We start from the raw sequence: 9,433 nt of genomic DNA, 5'->3' as shown, positions 1-9,433 counted from the left end.
GGGTATGTTTTGACAGATTTTTTCTTAAATGTCTTTACCTGTTGTGTTTATTAAACTCTCTGATGAGCCTCGCAGATGTACACTAAACTGTCATGCCCATTGGCCACACAGGGCTCAGTCCCTAAAATGTCAGAATGAAAGGACGCCATGTTGTAGAAATGCTTATTGTGGAGAAGCAGAGGTCGACTGGAAGTTCCTTCAAAGGTACTCGTACCTGGGTTGATGGAGAAATACAGTAAAAATTATGATTTTGGGGGGTTGATTTATGCTGCCAGCCCAGCTTGAGGGCATAGTTTTATGGCATTTCACTGTCTGATTCACTGTGCCATTATGCCCTGGCCTAAGTCTGCATTTACCAGGTTGAGTATGAAGAAAAAAGCTGCTGCATGGCAGAGAGGAGAAGCAAATGTTTCTGCTTTCCCACAAAATTTGGCTTTGCATTTAAATATTTATAAAAATGTTCTGAAAGACCACACTGCCAAACCAGTTTTGCTACTGAATTCTTACATATCTTCTTTCCATAAGCTCATTATTGTTTGCAATGGACAATTAGAACTTCCAAAGTCACATTGTTTTCCTTTGCATAAGGATAGGAAAGGTTTTTTTGATAGTCAGCACTTAATTAGCCCTTAAACCAGTGGCGGCTGGTGGAGTTTTCTCCAGGGGGTGCTATAAATTCAAAATAAATGTACACCTAAAAAGTTATAACACAACTATATTTGTATGAATGCCAGCAACAACAAAAAATATAAAAACCAAAACATAATTTCATGTACAGGTTTAAATTTTGTGAGGGCAGATCTGTGTTTTGCATGGTTCAATATTGTGTCAGAAACTTAAAAATAATCATTTACCAGTTAAATAATGGAGAAGCTATCAGTCAGCTATATATTTTTTGATATAGAAAAACTATTTAGTTTTTGAGAATGTGTTTATTTAGGTGTAACTATGCAAATTAACAGTGGGGAGTGGCGGCCTAGTGGTTAGGGCATAGAGCTTGGAATCCTGAGGTTCTGAGTTCGAGCCCCACTCCCATAGACTGTGACTCTGGCTCTCTGAGCAAGACCTTTAACCCCACACTGGTGCTGCACAATGGCAGCTAACCACTCCCCAAGGGGATGGGTTGAATACAGAGAGTTAATTTCGTTGCTCTGTACTTGTGACAGTGTAATGACTAACCTAGGGTGGAAATACGTCACTAATCCAACAAAAAACATTAGATATTTATCTTGCTCATTTAAAAAACATATATCATCATTATATTTTGAAATATTCAAATTTAATAATTGAATTTTCATTTGTCATTTTTAGGTCTTGATAAAGGTCATGAGTGGGTGGGTTGGCACCCTAGCGCCCTCTTTTGGTCAGCCACCACTGCCTGAAACAATCCAAAGCCCAAATTAAAACATTCATCCAAGATGGCAAACATCTAGTTTTATACAGATTAAAGGCAAAACACCTTCAATTTTTGAAGCCAGAAAACATAAAAATCTTAATAAATATTTGTTGCCCTCTCAAATACATATGAGTTCCATACAGTATGTTGGATACTGATGGTGTGTATATAATCACACCTTCTAGAACCACCCAACCATTTCTGGCTGTAAAAAAACATTTATTGAAAAAAGGCATTTCTAAGACATTTGCAACAGAAAGCATTATGGGTTGAGTACACTTACTCTAACCACAGATCCTATGAGCAGGAAAAGGTGAGTAAGCTATGTAAAAGTAAATAGGGGAAGAAGCTGGATTTTCCATCACACACTTTTTCCAAACTGATGAAAAAATAGAAATCAAGGGAAGCAATAGCCCAAAGCAGACAAAAACTGTAGGACTATACAGACAGCAATCGCTTGTAAAGATTGTTCTTTATTCATTGTGAACACTGCAGCTAAAATCTCTGCAATAGACTTCTAACTCTTACTAAGTTTCTTAAAAGCTAAGCTTATTAATTATCATAAATCCTTTAATGCAGAAGCCTTTTTGAACAAGAAGTGATTACAATGCAGTCTAATAAATCCTGAAAGCTTTCAGCCAATCTCAAGATTGATCTTTCACATAAAACAAGGAATTGCTGATGGACTGCTGGTTCAAAAATAGGAAATCAATCAAACATGATATTACATTTGTCTAGACGCCAGCCCTTGTTGAAACTGTGGTTAGAAATAGTAAAAAAATATTTATGGAGCATCAGTAAAATTTTATATTCAGGGTGAGAATTACTGTAGTTTTATTGCTCCCAATGGCATCAGAATAAATATGCAGGAAAGCAGGAAAATTAACACACAACCAAGATAACTGTAAATAGAAAGTTTTTGGTTACCTGCAGGAAAGAGGGCATATAAGATAAAAAAAATAATTGTGGAAATTTAGCTAAGCCTGTCTATAACTTTTTGCTGTGCATTTTTCCACATGTTAACCTTTTAAACTTTAGGCAAATAGAGGCTGCATTTTTTACAACAGATAATCAACTGAATAACTAATTGGATGAATTCCTTTACTTTCACTGGATGCTTTGATATAAATCCTTCCGATTATTTTGGTTTTCTAACAGGATTTCTCTGTATTTTATATCATATTGCTTTTCTTCTACCTTACCATTATGTGATTTTTCAATGTTAATCCATCTCATGTTCAGATTTCATGAACATAGGTGAGGGTGGGAACATAGACCTTATAACTCAGCTCTCCCTACTGCAGCATTGTGCAGTACCAGCATTATAGCAGGAGCCGCACTGTTCTGTCTATTGATCGCCTTCCCATTGTCCCTTGTCCGGGCTTGGGTGCCCACTCTCTGCTTCTTTCAGGGAAAACATGTTAGCCAAGTTGAAGAGATCCTCAAAGTATTCCTTTTAACCGTCCTTCAATGTCCTCTCTCAAGGTCAGAGTTCCCCGCTCTCACTTAAAAACCTCCAGACGATTTGTTTTGAGTCTAGTTTATAGTCTTTCACCATGGCTTTTCCAAACTCCTAGGCCAGAGTTTTTGCCTCTGCAACCACTCAGGGAGTGGCACACTTGTCCTCACAGTACCTAATTTTTCCCTTAGGAGTCTCACAAGCCAAATAGGACTCCTTTTTTCAGGTTGAAAGCATCCCTTACTGTTGGTTACCACCACCAGGTTGAGGAGGATCAATCACAACAGGGCCTATAGACCTATTGTCCAAAGCGGTGGGCAGCGGCATCTTTGAGTGGCAAAGGTCCATCTATCCATCCATCCATTTTCTAGCACGCTTATCCCGAGTGGGGTCTCGAGGGGTGCTGGTGTCTATCTCCAGCAGTCAATGGGCGAGAGGCGGGGTACATCCTGGACAGGTCGCCAGTCCATCGCAGGTGGCTAAGGTCAACATGTTCAAATCAGACTCCTTGTCCCCAGCCTCCCCCAGGATCTGAAAGAACCACTTCAGGTGGTGGGAGTTAAAGAACGATAGGAGAACGATAAGTCTCTCAACTCCTTCTACCAGGAGAAGCACAGCACCGTGAGGTTTACCACCTGTTTCAAACACAGTGCTCAGTTAGGGTGGGGATACTCTTCAATGCAGCAGCAAACTGTAAAGAGGATGGAGTTGGCCTTGGTGGGTTCTTATCACCTTTTGTTGTGCCTTCGGGGTTGCAGGTTTTGCTGGGGGCGTTTTTTGCGTTGGTTTATGATTATTTTGGTTCAACAAAAACCTTGCAAGCACTCTGTGCATCTTTCAAACAACAACCAAACATACCAATGACAGCACATGTCACAATGAACAAACAATATAATCATGCATGATAACATAATATCCCGCTTTAATTTCTGTACAGCAAGCATTATTTAAGCATAATTATCGTTCTTCTCAAATGTTTGTAAGTTATCATTTTCAAGATATATTTCAGCTCTTTCCATCCATCAGGCTCCTGCCAGCATGTTTACTGATTCAATTTTTCCCCCATGCAATGTTTTTTTTCGGTCAATAAGAGTGGCTTCAGTAAATTGTCAAATCTCATCCACTTCATCATCAATTCCTCCTTGTGTATCAATTTGTTATTGACTGTGATTGTTTGCAAGGGCATCTGAAATCAATAATGTTAAGAACAGCGTTTCTCATTACCTATCACATTTCCACACTTTGACAGTCAGCTGCTCCCAAAGCCTGATGAGGGAGACAGAGTCACACACACAGACATCCGTACGTCTATAAACACACATGCATAAACCCACACCTCTCAAGGTCCCCTTCATGTCTGAGCGACCACAGAAATTATGTGCTGATGACACCTCCACAGATTGTGTAATTACTTTTGCCCCGGTGGCCCTGGCCTGTAAAAGAGATTTTCAAGTTTTAAAGCTGGTAATTGCAGATCCAGATCTATAGTGTTTGTGCAAAATTGGATGCAGCTGACTTTTACGATGAGATGCAATATGAATATAAATTTAAGTTTAAGCTTTCACCCATTTATAGAAAAGGAGGACTAAACCTGGGTTAACAACAGCAGGTAATGATAGAGGCAGAATGAAAAGTGCATCCCTAGCTACATTCATAGTTGTGGTCTTTAAACAATATTAGACAAGCACATGAACTTCTAAAGCAGATATAAATATATGTAATATGTCAGGTACATGTTTGGGGATGTGTTTCTAATGCGTCTTATTTTATTTGTTTTTTAATAGGTAATCTTTTAGGAACTGGAATAGGGTTTCAATAAGGGAATGCATCCAAATCACTTGTTTTTAGTGTATGTCTGAACATGAAGTTAGTTTTCTGTGGATTGGTTTGCAGGACAGAACATGCATGCAAATCACTTGTTTTTAGGGTATCTGAGTTATAAAAATAATAAAGTTTAAAAAAAAAAACAAATAACTAGAACTTTCCTGAACCAAGAGTTTGACCTAAAATGTTCTCAGAAGTTTGCAAGAAGTTGAGGAAGTCCTGTTCTATAAAGTTTCTGATAAGGAACAGGCTTGTCAGGATGATCTGTTAGCATAAGTGCAGAGGGGAAGACAAAGACAAGAAATACAGACCGGGGCAAAAGATGAAGGGAAACAACACTGACAAATCATCCTCCAGGGGTATTGGTGCTTAAAAAAAATATTTTCCCTATTCAATCACAAAAATGAAAAAATATCAATCATATATTCATACATTTTTCTAATCTCTATGTTTCTTTGTTTAAAATCTGGTTGAAGCATCTCTGATTCTGGTGGCTAGCACAGAGCAGGAAAGCTGCTCCTTAAATCTTATCTAATAAAAAATGAGAAAATAACTGCATTTTGCCATCCACAGAAAAAAAAACATTAGATTCTTTGCAACAGGTTTCAATGAAACTAAAAAAAACACGTAGTAAATCCTCACACTTAAAAACAGACTTTAGATTCATTTGTACCATTTAAAGTCATAAAGTCAATACTTTTTATACATTTCCAAAAAGTTTTAGTTTTCCTAAAAGATGTTTTAGTAAAAAATCTTTTCAATACCAATGTATATTCATATGTTTATGTTGGTATACTGTATGAGAATATGATGGTGTTAATGTGTGTACAAAATTACATGTGAGGAGGTATGAAGATGTATGTACGGCATGTATATGTTTTCTCCTTTTTTATTAACATCTGAACAAATATACAGTATTGTCTTTGTTAATTCTTGAGACATGAGAAACATGTCAGGGCTACTGAGTGTCGTATTTTTTATTGGAGAAATGGTGGGATTGAATATGTTTTTCTTCTTCCTACTCGTCTCAGACAGATTGACTGGTTGTCTTTTCTGGAAAAAAATAATTATAAAAAATAAATAAAAGAATAAATTAAAAAAAGAAAACATTTAAGGGGATATAATTTAAAATTCTTTATGATGCTTTTGGAAGCTTGCCATTTTGCAAAAACAGAAAACATGTTTAGAAAAGTTTTTAGGAATATGTCACTACATTAGACTAATAATACATTTTTCAATGTAACTATATAGTTAAATGATAAGTTTAAAAGCTTTTATCATTCCTATTCCAACGAGAATGAGAAAATATCAATGAAAAAAATGTTTTAACAGCTATACCATCAGCTGTTTCTATGTAAAAATATAAGGACTTTTATTTTTTGGTAGTTCTGTGCAGATAGAAATAACCCTAACAGAAACTTTACATTTCTGTTATAAACCATCCCAGGTTTTTAAGTCACCGGCGATTACTCTTACAATATAATAAAACTTATTTAGCAAATGATATTTTCATTTAAGTCCACAACTTTACTTTCAAAAAGCTTTAAAGTTGTGTTAATTGTAGTTCCTGCTTGGCTAGCTTGCTTTGCACATCTGTAAATAAACTTTGATCATGGTGTTATAAACTTTTCCAGATTGGTGTTTAAATATCCAAGAAGATGTCTAAGTAACACTTGTTGTTTACCCCATTTTAATTCATTTTTGCTTTTTGGGACAAAAGTATCTGAAATATCTCCCTCCTGCTCTGCATTTGTATGAAAGAGTAATATTGAAAGAGTAACAGGATAGAGAACTGAAATGAGGTAAATCTATATCTTTCCCTATGATTATTTTGTGCTACTTTATCAATATTATGCACCGAGGCAGCAGCAAAGCAATATTCCTTTGATAAAGATTAAGCATTTTTAGGGGAAGCTTACAAGTGACTTCACATTGTATTTTTATTACTTACCTCTTACTACTATGATATGCTTCTGAACCTGATGATCCTCATGTAAAATTGATACATTGGATCTAACTGAACAGCTCTCCTTTGATTTCACTGTGAAATTCCTTTGTCAAATGAACCTTATCTCTGGAGGATAAATAGACGCATCCTTCTGCAAAACAGGGGGATGTTGCTGTGCAGTTACTCCCGCGGAGATAAAAGAGAAGAGGGAAAAAAAGCATTATATCATATTTAGTAACTGGTTTCTCTTGAGGAGTCAATACCTAAAGCAATTCTACAATTTAGATAAATGACACAGCTTAGTTAAAGAGGTGCACACTGCCATCTGTTGTGCAGCAGTATGCAGTATTTTTGGCATTATTCGATGTCATGATGTTGAGATATTTAAATTACAGTGAAATATTTTGACTTCCTATATTAGTAATAAAAAAACAGGATACCGGTAGGTTAATTTTGCATTGGATAATTAAAATCTTTGCAATTAATTTTCTGTCACTTTTCCTGAAGACCTTATTGACAACAGAACATGCTTTGTATTGTATATGTTGTGTTCGAGGCTTAAAGGTGTTCACTTTAACATATTTCCATGTTAGACAGAACCTGTCTACATTTAGCTGTGATAACTCTCTGCAGCTACATGCAGACAAATCAGAAACACTGGTTATTGCCACTGATGATTCAATTCAATGGATTAAACAGAACTTGGGTGACTTAGGCCAGTCATCTTAAGCAAGTCTTAGAAACTTGGGAGTTATCTTTGATAAAGATATATCATTAGTGCAACACTGTTGGCAGCTGACAAGAAACTGCTTCTTTCAAATAAGGAAAATTTCTAAACTGAAGGATATGGTCTTAAGGAATGATCTGGAACTTATAATTCATGCTTTTGTGTCTTCGTGTTTAGAATAATAGGAAGCTCTCTTGACTGCAATTGTTGCAAAAACTGTGCAGTTGGAATTCTTATTCGTACAAATAGGAGGACTCACATATCCCTGATTCTAAAAGAACTTTATTGACTGTCTGTGTCTTATAGTATCATGTTTAAAATTCTAGTTTTACATGGTCAGACTCCTTCTTACATTACTGATCTGATCCAGCCTTAAACACCTGCTTGGGCTCTTTGGTCTGTTGATCACAACCTGTTGAAGGTTCCACTCACTCGTTTCCATACCAGAGGTGACCGTTCCTTTCAGGCTGTTGCTCCCAGGCTTTGGAATGATCTTCTTCCCATTGTGCTCTATTGGCTCTGTTGTCACCTTCAAGAGATTACTTAAGACCAATTTATCTGTACAGCCTTTTAATTAACTACCTATTGTGCTGCTATGATTTCCTATTGTCTTGGCCTTTTATATTGGGAATTTTCTGATGTTTTTAAATTGTGTTGTGAAGCATTTTTTTTGTCTTTGTTCTGTGAAAAGTGCTATATAAATAAAGCTTACTTACTTCCTAAATGGTATTAAGACCCCACGTCCCCATGCTGTCTATACTTGCTTATAATATACTACAGTACCTGCGATTACATGTTTCTTAGTTTTCAAAACAATCTGATAGCATATATGAGTTTCAATGTTTGTAAACTTTTGAACTGATAAAAAAAAATGAAAATGTATCCAAAAATCGGTCTTGTTACCCTTGCTTTCAATAAGCTCTAGTCATTTCATAAATTATAGTTGACTTAAAAAAGTAATCATGTTGATGTCAGAGAAAGGGAGAAACATTTTGATATCTCTGTCATCTCAACCCTATATGACTGGTGCGCGTAGAACCAATACTGTTTGTTTATACATTTTTATATAGCTTTATATTGTAAATACTGTACATCTAGATGTTATTTTATTTTTTACCTCAATGGTTTGTGTTTGTCACTATGTGTAAAGCTGCTGCTACACTGCAATTTCCCTGCTTGGGATAAATAAAGTATATCTATCTATCTATCTAGAGACAATGGATTGATGGACAGAGGGACAAAGGGAAGCGGCTGTTCCAACCGTTGACTTTTCCAAATTCTCCCAAGTGGTGCACAACTTTACACAAGTGAATAAAGTGAATGTGATTGGTCGTTTATCAAGGGGTGGGATTGTTGTGGCAGAAGGTTCACAAGCATGCTTGGTTGTGACCGGTGTCTCTGAAGCATCTTGCTAACCAGTTAGCAACTTAGTGCTAGTAGGTTCCCAATGGGAAATTGCATTGGGACCAAGTAGCACTAAATTGGTGACTTAAAAACGATACTGTCAGGGAATGCTATGGACAGCGGAAACATGCAAGAGGAGGAGAGCTTTGTGTCGGAGATCGTGGATGAGTCTCCTCCGTCAGACATTTTTTATTTACAGGAGGAAAGCGGGGACGAAGATGTTGTGGAAGAGGACACAAGGGCGGCAGAACCTAAGGGGTTTACAGCCGTACATGTTTGAGCCCTTGCCTCATAACGATGCCAGTTCTGTTAGCTCTACGCCTGCTGAAGACACAGACGTCCATCCCCGTGAACAATGGGACGTAACTCTATAGTATAGTAAATTATTCTTATTTCAACTATTTCATATATTAGCTGCGACATATGCTTCAAGATGTTATGACCGAAAACATTTGATTGACAGATGAACTTTGATATATGATTGGCCGAATTTAGGTGTACAGGCTGACGCATAACTAACCGGCCTGCATAAGATAACAAAACAAAAGCAACACACAGAATTTTTTTCTAAATGGAAGATTTCTAACTTTTGAGACAATATAGTCTGATAAAGAGTACATTTATATACATGTTTAAGACAGAATGATTTGAAATTTAAATATGACTTCCCTATGA

Source organism: Cyprinodon variegatus, unplaced genomic scaffold, assembly GCF_000732505.1.
Source record: "Cyprinodon variegatus isolate N-32 unplaced genomic scaffold, C_variegatus-1.0 Scaffold319, whole genome shotgun sequence".
Lineage (NCBI taxonomy): Eukaryota > Metazoa > Chordata > Actinopteri > Cyprinodontiformes > Cyprinodontidae > Cyprinodon > Cyprinodon variegatus.
The sequence above is the reverse complement of the archived record's forward strand: the minus strand, read 5'-3'. Positions refer to the sequence as shown.